General features: G+C 37.5%; 1 pseudogene; it reads left to right on the top strand.

Annotated features, from left to right (window-relative positions):
- The window catches only part of LOC102812976, a 42,554-nt pseudogene extending 35,362 nt beyond the window's left edge, over positions 1-7,192 (top strand).
- The last annotated feature ends 1,688 nt before the right edge of the window (positions 7,193-8,880 follow it).

Raw genomic sequence — 8,880 nt, 5'->3', positions numbered from 1 at the left:
CCCACAGTCCCTTTCCCTCTCTGGGTCCAAGGTCCCCAGTCGCTTCATCACTCCACGTCATCATCTCTGTCTCTATCTCAGGCATCTCTGTTTCTCTGGGTAGGGTCCTGCTCTGGGCTCTTCTCCGTTGATGGTCCCAGAAGCCTCCGCTCCTATCCTGGAGAATTAATCACTCCCTTCCTTGTTACAAAATGTCCACCTTTGCATTTCCAACACTCATAATCCATCCTGATAAGCATTATTCACTACAGTATCACGAGTTACCCATCTGTATCTCCTTTCATCAGCTCTGCCCAGACAGATTGAATAGTACCTACTGGAGATTCTGCCTTCCGCCATGCTCCCTAGCACCAGGTTCCCTCTTGAAAGCTTGTAAGCCAGTCACTTCTTGCCTTTGTAGTCCCCCCCTCCCCATTTGAGTATTCAATGTCCAAACTGCCCTTCTCCATCCACTCTGTGTGTAGGGGTGTGTGTGAATATTTCTTGCTGTGAGGATTTGTTCCCTCTTTTGAGTCGCTGCTCCATAGGTATAGGTCAAGCTCATCAGACCGTATCAGCTCACTCTTTTTTTTTTTTTTCCCTCTTCTTTCCTCTCCTGGTTGTCAATATCATTTTACAGAACAAAGCCAGGGACCAACTGCACAACAGAATATCAATTGCTTATATGCAGGTTCCATGAGAGCCAAAATACAAGCTTGAGAATATCTTGCTTAATTTGGAGACCATCTCAAGAATAGATTTGATGCATTCCACACTAAAACAGAACATCAGTCAAGTAGTATGATGACATGAAGAAAGCCAAAGGTCATTAAAAAGACAAGAGAGAAAGATAAGATCAAAATGTGTGTCAGAACAGACTGTGAAACATGCTCTTGAACATCATAGTGTTTCAGAATAGAACCTGAAATGTTCTGCTTGACAATACATGTGACATAATTTCTCTTAAATGTATTATTTCCAGTGTAATAGACCATATGTATGTCAGATTCAAAATGGCCAATATCAGTTATTTTCACTTCACTAATACCCAGGTAGCAATAGCAATAGCAATATTTATCTGTTCCATTTCATTTTTATAGTTCTTTCTTTTTTTTTTAAAAAAAAGCTTTTATTGTGAATTGAGTGGTAGTTACTTGGAAGAATATTGGTTTTACACTCAATCAATCATATTTTGTTTCAATGTAATGATTACAATCCCCTCCATGAACCAATGGTTAACAGTATTTGCCTCCATTGCACAAACCCTGCTTTTTTATGTACACAAAAACACACAGGGATAGATAATTGTTTAAACAACCAAAGGGCACATTTTGCAAGCCAGCCTCCTGTCCTCCAGCACACAGCATTTCTCTTTCCATAAATCTAGAGTCCTCAGCTACTCTTTCTCTCCATGCCATGATTTCTGCCTCTATCTTTGGTGTTGCTGCTTCTCTGGTTAGGATACCACATTCTACTCATGCTCTTCCCTCCTAATGGTCCCAGAATTTTATGTTCCTGGAATGTAAGATTAACTACTCCCCCCTTTTGGTTACACAACTTCTACCTTTACAGTTGTCACAATCACAGTCATGGTAACAATTACTTACTATAGAATCAAACGAATCCTATCCCCATCTCCTTTCACCAGACCCATCTAGACAAGACAAGAACTATTCAGTGGGGATTCTATCTTCCCCTGCACACTCTGAAATTAAATTCCCTTTTGAAAACTTGTAAGCCAGTTACTTTGTGCCTTTACAGCTTGACCCCACCCCCTTTTAGGTAGCCTATATTTAAGTTGCCCTTCACTATCAACTATGTGTACTGAGAGGATAGGCTTTATCCTTGATTTGAAGATGCCTTCCTTCTAGGTTGGTATTTTGAGTTACTACATTCATAAGTATAGGTCAAATTCATCAAATTGTAGCAATGTACACTTGCTTCTTGTATCAAATTTACATATCTTCCTCTAGTTGAGTTCTGATCATCAAGTCATCTAAACTAGGTCAAGTGAGTACTATATGCAAGTTTGGGCATTCTTTCATGCCTTCCCCCATTTATTATCAGCTAGATAGTTCACTTTTAGATCTAGCCGACCATGGTTAGGTCCATGGGTTCAGGAGTTCCCAAGTCTCCCTAAACTTCGGACCAACCAGCCCTTCCTCTTCTCTCTCTCATCTCAAGGTCAACAGGAGTCTGTGAAACATGGTCAAATTCAGCCCATGTCTTCATTACCGTCTTTCCCCCATTCTCACTTACAAGTAGACCGTTGTGGTTACCAGCAAGCTTACATGCCTGCTCTTGTTTTCCTTTTGAGTATTTGACTTGGAAGGGGGATTGTTCTGATGGGATTTGACAGCTTGCCTTGATCACTCCCAGGTAAACAGCTTGCTTGTTCTTGTACTAGCTAAATAGACTGCCTTTTTTTTTTTTTTCTCTCTCTCTGCTGGTGTTTCTTTCAAGAAGTGTCTTCTGTTCCTCTAGCCACTCTGATTTGGACTGCATGTCCTTTCAAGTGGATATGTCCCACCTCAGAAGGTTCTGGATGGGGACCAGTATTCCACCTAATGTCCTATGTACTACAAAAGCTCTGCAAGAAGCCTATTTCACTGGACAAGTTCTAGAACTCCTTTTAGGTATTCCACTCAGTTATAGGCTGAAGACGGGTTGATGAGTTTTCTGTAATCATGTTTCCTAATATTCCATTCTATTCCACTCAAGTGTCTGTTTTACAATAGTAGGCAAGGGAAACCAACATTCATAAGACAGTCAAGCATCTTAACATTATTTCTCCTTTTTTATCCATTGAGACTGTGCCTCAATCCTTTTATCACAGAGCCCTGTTATTCCAAGTTTGCGCATAAATCACTATTTACCTCTGTCCCATTTAGCCCATGCAAACCTACCTGAGTATTCCCCTATCTACCTTGTTCTTCCATCCTCTTCCACCTTCTTGTGTATTACCCTCCCCAACACCTGAACTATGATGTATTTATCTCCTAACCTGTGGTCTACCATACCCTCCCTACCACCCCTGGTAGCCAACAAAGATATGTTTTCTTTCTTTCTTTTAATAAGGGTATCTACAAAAGCAAGAAGTGACTGGCTTACAAGCTTTCAAGAGGGAGCCTAAATCCAGAGGGCATGGACAAAGGTAGAATCTCCACTGAGTAGTATCCAATCTATCTGGGTGGGGCTGATGAAAGGAGACGGGGATAATTCTCTTGTGATACAATAGTGAATAATTGTTATCAGGCTGATTGTGAGGGTTGAAAATGTAAAGGTAGATAATTTGTTAGGAAAAGGAGGGGATTGATTGATTTTGCAGTCCAGGAGCAGAAGTCCCTGGGACCACCAAGGGAGAAGCAGTGACGCCAGAGATGGAGGCAGAGATGATAACATGGAGCGATGGAGCTGCTGGGGACTTTAGACACAGAGAGGGAGAGAGGCTGTGTGCTGAGGACCGGGGGGCAGGCTTGCTGGGTATACCCTTTTGTTTGTTGATGATGCATGTAGGGGATTGTAACCTTTGCAATGAAACAATATTTGATAGGATGAATGTAAAGCTAATGTTCTCCAATGTAAACTATCATATAATTCACAAAAAATAGTTTAAAAAAATAAAAAAGGTTGCATCCTTTCACCATACTTATTCAATCTATATGCTGAGCAAATAATCTAAGAAACTGGGTTAGATGAAGAATATGATATGAGGACTGGAGCAAGACTCATTAACAGCCGTCTTGTTGAAAGTGAAGGACTTGAAGTACTTACTAATGAAGATCAAAGACTACAGCCTTCAGTATGAATTGCACCTCAATGTAAAGAAAATGAAAATTCTTACAACTAGACCAAAAATAACATCATGATAAATGGAAAAAATATTGCACTTGTCGAAGATTTCATTTTACTTGGACCCACAATCAATGCTCATGGAAGCAGCAGTTTAGAAACCAAAAGGATGTATTATTACAAATCTGCTTCAAAGGACTTCTTTAAAGGGTTAAAGAGCAAAGATGTTATCACTTTGAGAACTACATGATCTAAACCATGATATTTTCAATAATCCCATATGCATGCAGAAGTTGAAGAAAAACCAATGCATTTGAACTATTGTGTTGGTGAAGAATACTGACTTTACCATGGACTGCCAGATTAATGAACAAACTGTTTTGGAAGAAGTATGGTCACATTCCTTCTTGGAAATGAAAATGGTCTTGCTTTGTATATGTTATCACCAAAGTTCAGTCCCTGGAAAAGGACATAAATCTTGGCAAAGAGGAAAGTTGGTGAGAAAGGGGAAGACTTTCAACATACGGATTTACACAAGGGTAGTAACAATGATCTCTAACAAAACCACAATTATGAGTATGGCATATGACCAAGTAGTGTTTTGTTCTGTTATACATAGTTGGGACCAACTCTAAGACATCTAACACCAAACAACACCATTACATCCTCTTGTATTCTTGGCCATTAATAGCTACTTCACTAATGTTAACTATATTTTTCAAGAAAAAACAGACATTCATTTATAACAGTGTTTCCCCTGGTGTTTGCTTTTTAAATATATTTGGAACCTGCAAGTTGTAAAATGTTCTTGTTGTTAAGTGCTGTCGATTCGGTTCCTACCCATAGAGACCCTGAACAGGGTTTCTGAGAGCAGAAAACCTCATTTTTCTCCCGGGGAACAGCTGGTAGTTTTAAACTGCTGACCTTGAGGTTCGCAGCCTTATTTGTAACCACTATGCTACCAGAGCTCTTTGCAAGTTGTAGAATGTGTTTCAATAAAGACAAAGCACATTGTAACATTAATTGGATACCAAACTAACTTTGGCTTTTAATTTTATAATTCTTAAAAGTGTCTTTTAAACAATATTTTTATTGATTAAAAAAATCAACAAGCCAGTATTTGCATTGAATAAAATGTATTTAATTATGATTTTTTTTTCTCCTTACATGAAGAGTGATAGTCAGAAAATACATCTGGGACTTGGATTTGCCAGACTGGAAATTTGTTCAAAATGGGGGCAAGATCTTTGTACTGATATAGTTGTTTATATAAAAAGTAATCTGCAATGTGTGTGGTTGTTATAAAACTTTTTGAGAACTTTCAATACTTTCTTTGTTCAAAAGTTTTTGATGACTAAAAGAAAATATACTATATACATATACATATATTTGGCAACAGAACAAAGCATGTGACATTCAGATTTTGGTGTTCATATAGGTTTTATTTGGAACACAGCATATTCATTATTTATGTATAATCTGGTTTTGCACTACAAGGGCAGATTTAATAGACATGACACAGATGGTATGGCCTCAAAAGCCCAACATATTTATTATCTGAACACTTACAGAAAAAGTTTTCAGACCCCTGTACTAAATAAAAATGATTTAATAACATCTAAAGTCTAGTATTTAAGATATTATTAATTCAGAGGCATAGTGACAAAAGCTGCTAACTAAAAGGTCATGCTCACTGGGGAAAAGAAAAAAAAAAAAAAAAAGGCAAAATCAGCTTCCATAAAAATTTACAGCTGTGGAAACTCTACAGAGCAATTCAACTCAGTCCTAAGGGGTTTCTATGAGTCAGAACTGACTTTAAGATGGTGACTTTAGTTTGGCTGCTTGGGTTAATTCAAATATGAAAGTTGTTATAAGTTTTCATGTTTTAACAGAGAAAAATTAAATAGAAATTTGAGAAATTAATGAAAAAAGCTGCTTGCAGAGTGGAGAATATGCTCAATATTATTAACAAATAAGTAATATTAGTAACATATGAAACTGTTATGTAATGTTGCTGTTGTTCAGTGTCATTGAGTTGGTTCTGAGTCATAGCAACCTTGTATATGGTTTCTGAGAATCCGTTGGTGTGATTGCACTGCCAACACTGCAATTGGCAGTCAGTGCTTATCCTACAGAGCTACACAAGAACTCCTCTAAAATATTTTTTTAGATTAAGTTCTTCGTTGTTTCTGAAAAACCTATTTACTGCTCTAGATTCTCTAAGATTCTAGTGTAAAATCCCCAAAGTATCATCGTCTTTACTGTAGTTCTGCGGTGAACCTCTGTTCTGCAGGATTGGATTTGTTAAAATTGCCTAGAGCAAGGCCTACTTCAAGAGCTATCAAGTGAAATTTAGAAAACAAGAGGGTAAAACTGATTACTATGATCAAAAACATTTGGTAATCCATGATAAAAACACATATGTTGTTTGTTGTTGTTAAATGCTTCTGAGACTGTTCTGACCCATAAGGAGACTGTATAGGGTTTCCTAGGAAGGGCTGGTGACCTTGAACAACTGACCTTGCAGTTCGAACCCACTTTGCAGTTTAGTGCATTAACCCACAGCGCTATACAGTACTATAAAAATAAATATAACACACTCAAATACAGGATGATTGTTTGTGTATTCAATGGGGATATCGTTTATTAGATTGCTTATGCCAGTGTAGGAGGGGTATGATTGTCTGTGCAGCTTATGTTCACGAACTACCTAAGTATGGCGCCTGACAAATTATGCTGCGGCATCTTGTACTGGCCTGCTGTGGACCCGCAAGCTTCTCAGTAGGTTTAGTATGGGCAAAACCTATGCAGGCTAAGTGGAAGTAACTGGAGGTGGATACAATGTGGAAAGCATGGATGGTCAGTCTGATGCCTTCACCTGCTATTTGGATGCAAGCCTTGCCAGTGCAACTACTGGAAATAAAGTTTGGGGGACTCTGAAGGGCGATGTGAATGGAGGCTTGTCTATTCCTCACAGTACCAAACAGTTGCCTGTTTATGATTCAGAAAGCAAGGAATTCAATACAGAAATACATCAAAAACACATCATGGGTTAGAATGATGCAGATTATATGCGTTACGTAATGAAAGAAGATGAATATGCTTACATGAAACAGTTCTCTCAATACCTAAAGAACAATGGAACTCCAGACATGAGGGAGGAGATGTATAAGAAGGCACATACTGCTTGACTAGAGTATCCTGTTTATGAGAAGAAGCCTAAGAAAGATGTTAAAAGAAGAGGAGGAATCGTCCCAAAATATCCCTTGCCCAGAAGCAAGATAGAGCAAAATTTCTCAGAGCTCAGGACAGGAGTGAGCTTAACCAAACCACAATTTTCTGTGAGATCGTTCCAGAGAAAGACAATAAACTTATTGACCAAGCAGTTATGTCTTGTGTTAAACTCTTATTTTTTAAATGAAATTGTAGAAAATGATCTGAAAAAAAAATCATTATTTTTAATAAAAAAATTTAACCTTATCTTACTCAACAAATTATTGGATTTTACTTATTTAAAAATCACATGCAAATATATTAAATACTCACATAGTTTAAGTTGAATTAATTAACCATGCTCTTGGTATTTCAGCAGTTTTCAAATATATCATGGGGGAAAAAAATCAGCTAATTGTTCTATCAGAAGTAATTGGTAGTATGTGCACGTGTTAACTGCCTGAACATTAATTGAAGAATTTGTTCTGTGTTTCCTGAAAACATTTTTAAAAAATATATGCATTTTTTAAGATATCTAGTATTGCTATAACAGCAATACAATAAATGAGCAGCTTCAATGAACAGAAATTTATTAAGAGTTTGGTGGTGGTGGTGGTGGTTATGTGCCGTGGAGTTGGTTCCAACTCATAGCGACCCTCTATAGAGTTTCTGAGGCTGTAAATCTTTACGGGAGCAGAAAGCCTCATCTTTATCCTGTGGAATAGCTCGTAGTTTTGAACTGCTGACCTTGTGGTTCGCAGCCTGATTCGTAACCACTACGCTACCAGTTGGTGTTAAGTGCCGTCAAGTTAAGTGCCATAGCGACCCTGTACAGGGTTTCCTAGGAGCAACTGGTGAGTTTGAACTGATTGATTTACTATTAAAATATTAAGACTTTTTTTTTTTTTTTTAACTGGAGAATAATGTTTTACCTCTTTAGTGTTACCACCACTGAATTAATCAACCAATTAAGTCATCTGGAATTCATTTTTGGTTCTTCTTTTCTTTCATCCATGTAACAAAGTATCAATTTCCTAAATTAAAATTTCCAAATATCTCTTCAATTAAATCATTTCCACTAATGCAATATTTCTTTCCCTCATCATAAATAATTGGGCTACTCTTTTCTACCTCAGTTTCACTTTCCACATTACACCATTGCTGTCTTTGCCCTAAATTATTCTGCGCCTTCTCAAAACCATACAGAAGAAAGGAATTTCATTTATAGAATTGTTGTTGTTGTTATTGTTGTTATTAAGTGCCATCGAGATCCTGCCTAATCGCTGCGGGTTAATGGGCCAGATTGAAAGCTGTTTGAACGGCAAGGTCGGCGGTTCAAGTTTACCAGCTGTTCCTCGCAAACCCTATGCAGAGTTTCTATGGGTTGGAACTGACTCGACGGCACTGAACAACAAAAACACCCATACTTTGTTCATATTCACACCTTACTCAATTCGTAACGCAGTATTTGTTCTGATTGATTGAGATACTGTATCCACACTTCTTCCTAGTGTATAATTTATTGTTGGGCATTATTTGTTAACAATATAAAAATGAATAAAGTAGAAGCCATACACTCAGTGTCTCATCTGAGATCTGATCCCAAGGGATACTTTCACTATTCACACTGACTGCATTTATCTTCACATCTTCTGTGATTCTGATACTGCAATAATACACTTTTTATTTTTGGCCTGAAATGCTGCATAATTATTTACCTATGGTTATACATCTTGTTCTATTAAGCTAGTTATTATTATCCCATCCTCCCATATTATTATGGGTCATTGAACATGGTGGTGTTCACTATTATAATATTCATTCTGCAATTAAAGAACTTAATCTCATTACTTTCTAAATCTGTACAGTTTTATATAATGGTTTGCCCAAGTAATT

The sequence above is a fragment of the Chrysochloris asiatica genome, unplaced genomic scaffold (genome assembly GCF_000296735.1).
Source record: "Chrysochloris asiatica unplaced genomic scaffold, ChrAsi1.0 scaffold00017, whole genome shotgun sequence".
Lineage (NCBI taxonomy): Eukaryota > Metazoa > Chordata > Mammalia > Afrosoricida > Chrysochloridae > Chrysochloris > Chrysochloris asiatica.
The sequence above is the reverse complement of the archived record's forward strand: the minus strand, read 5'-3'. Positions and strand labels throughout refer to the sequence as shown.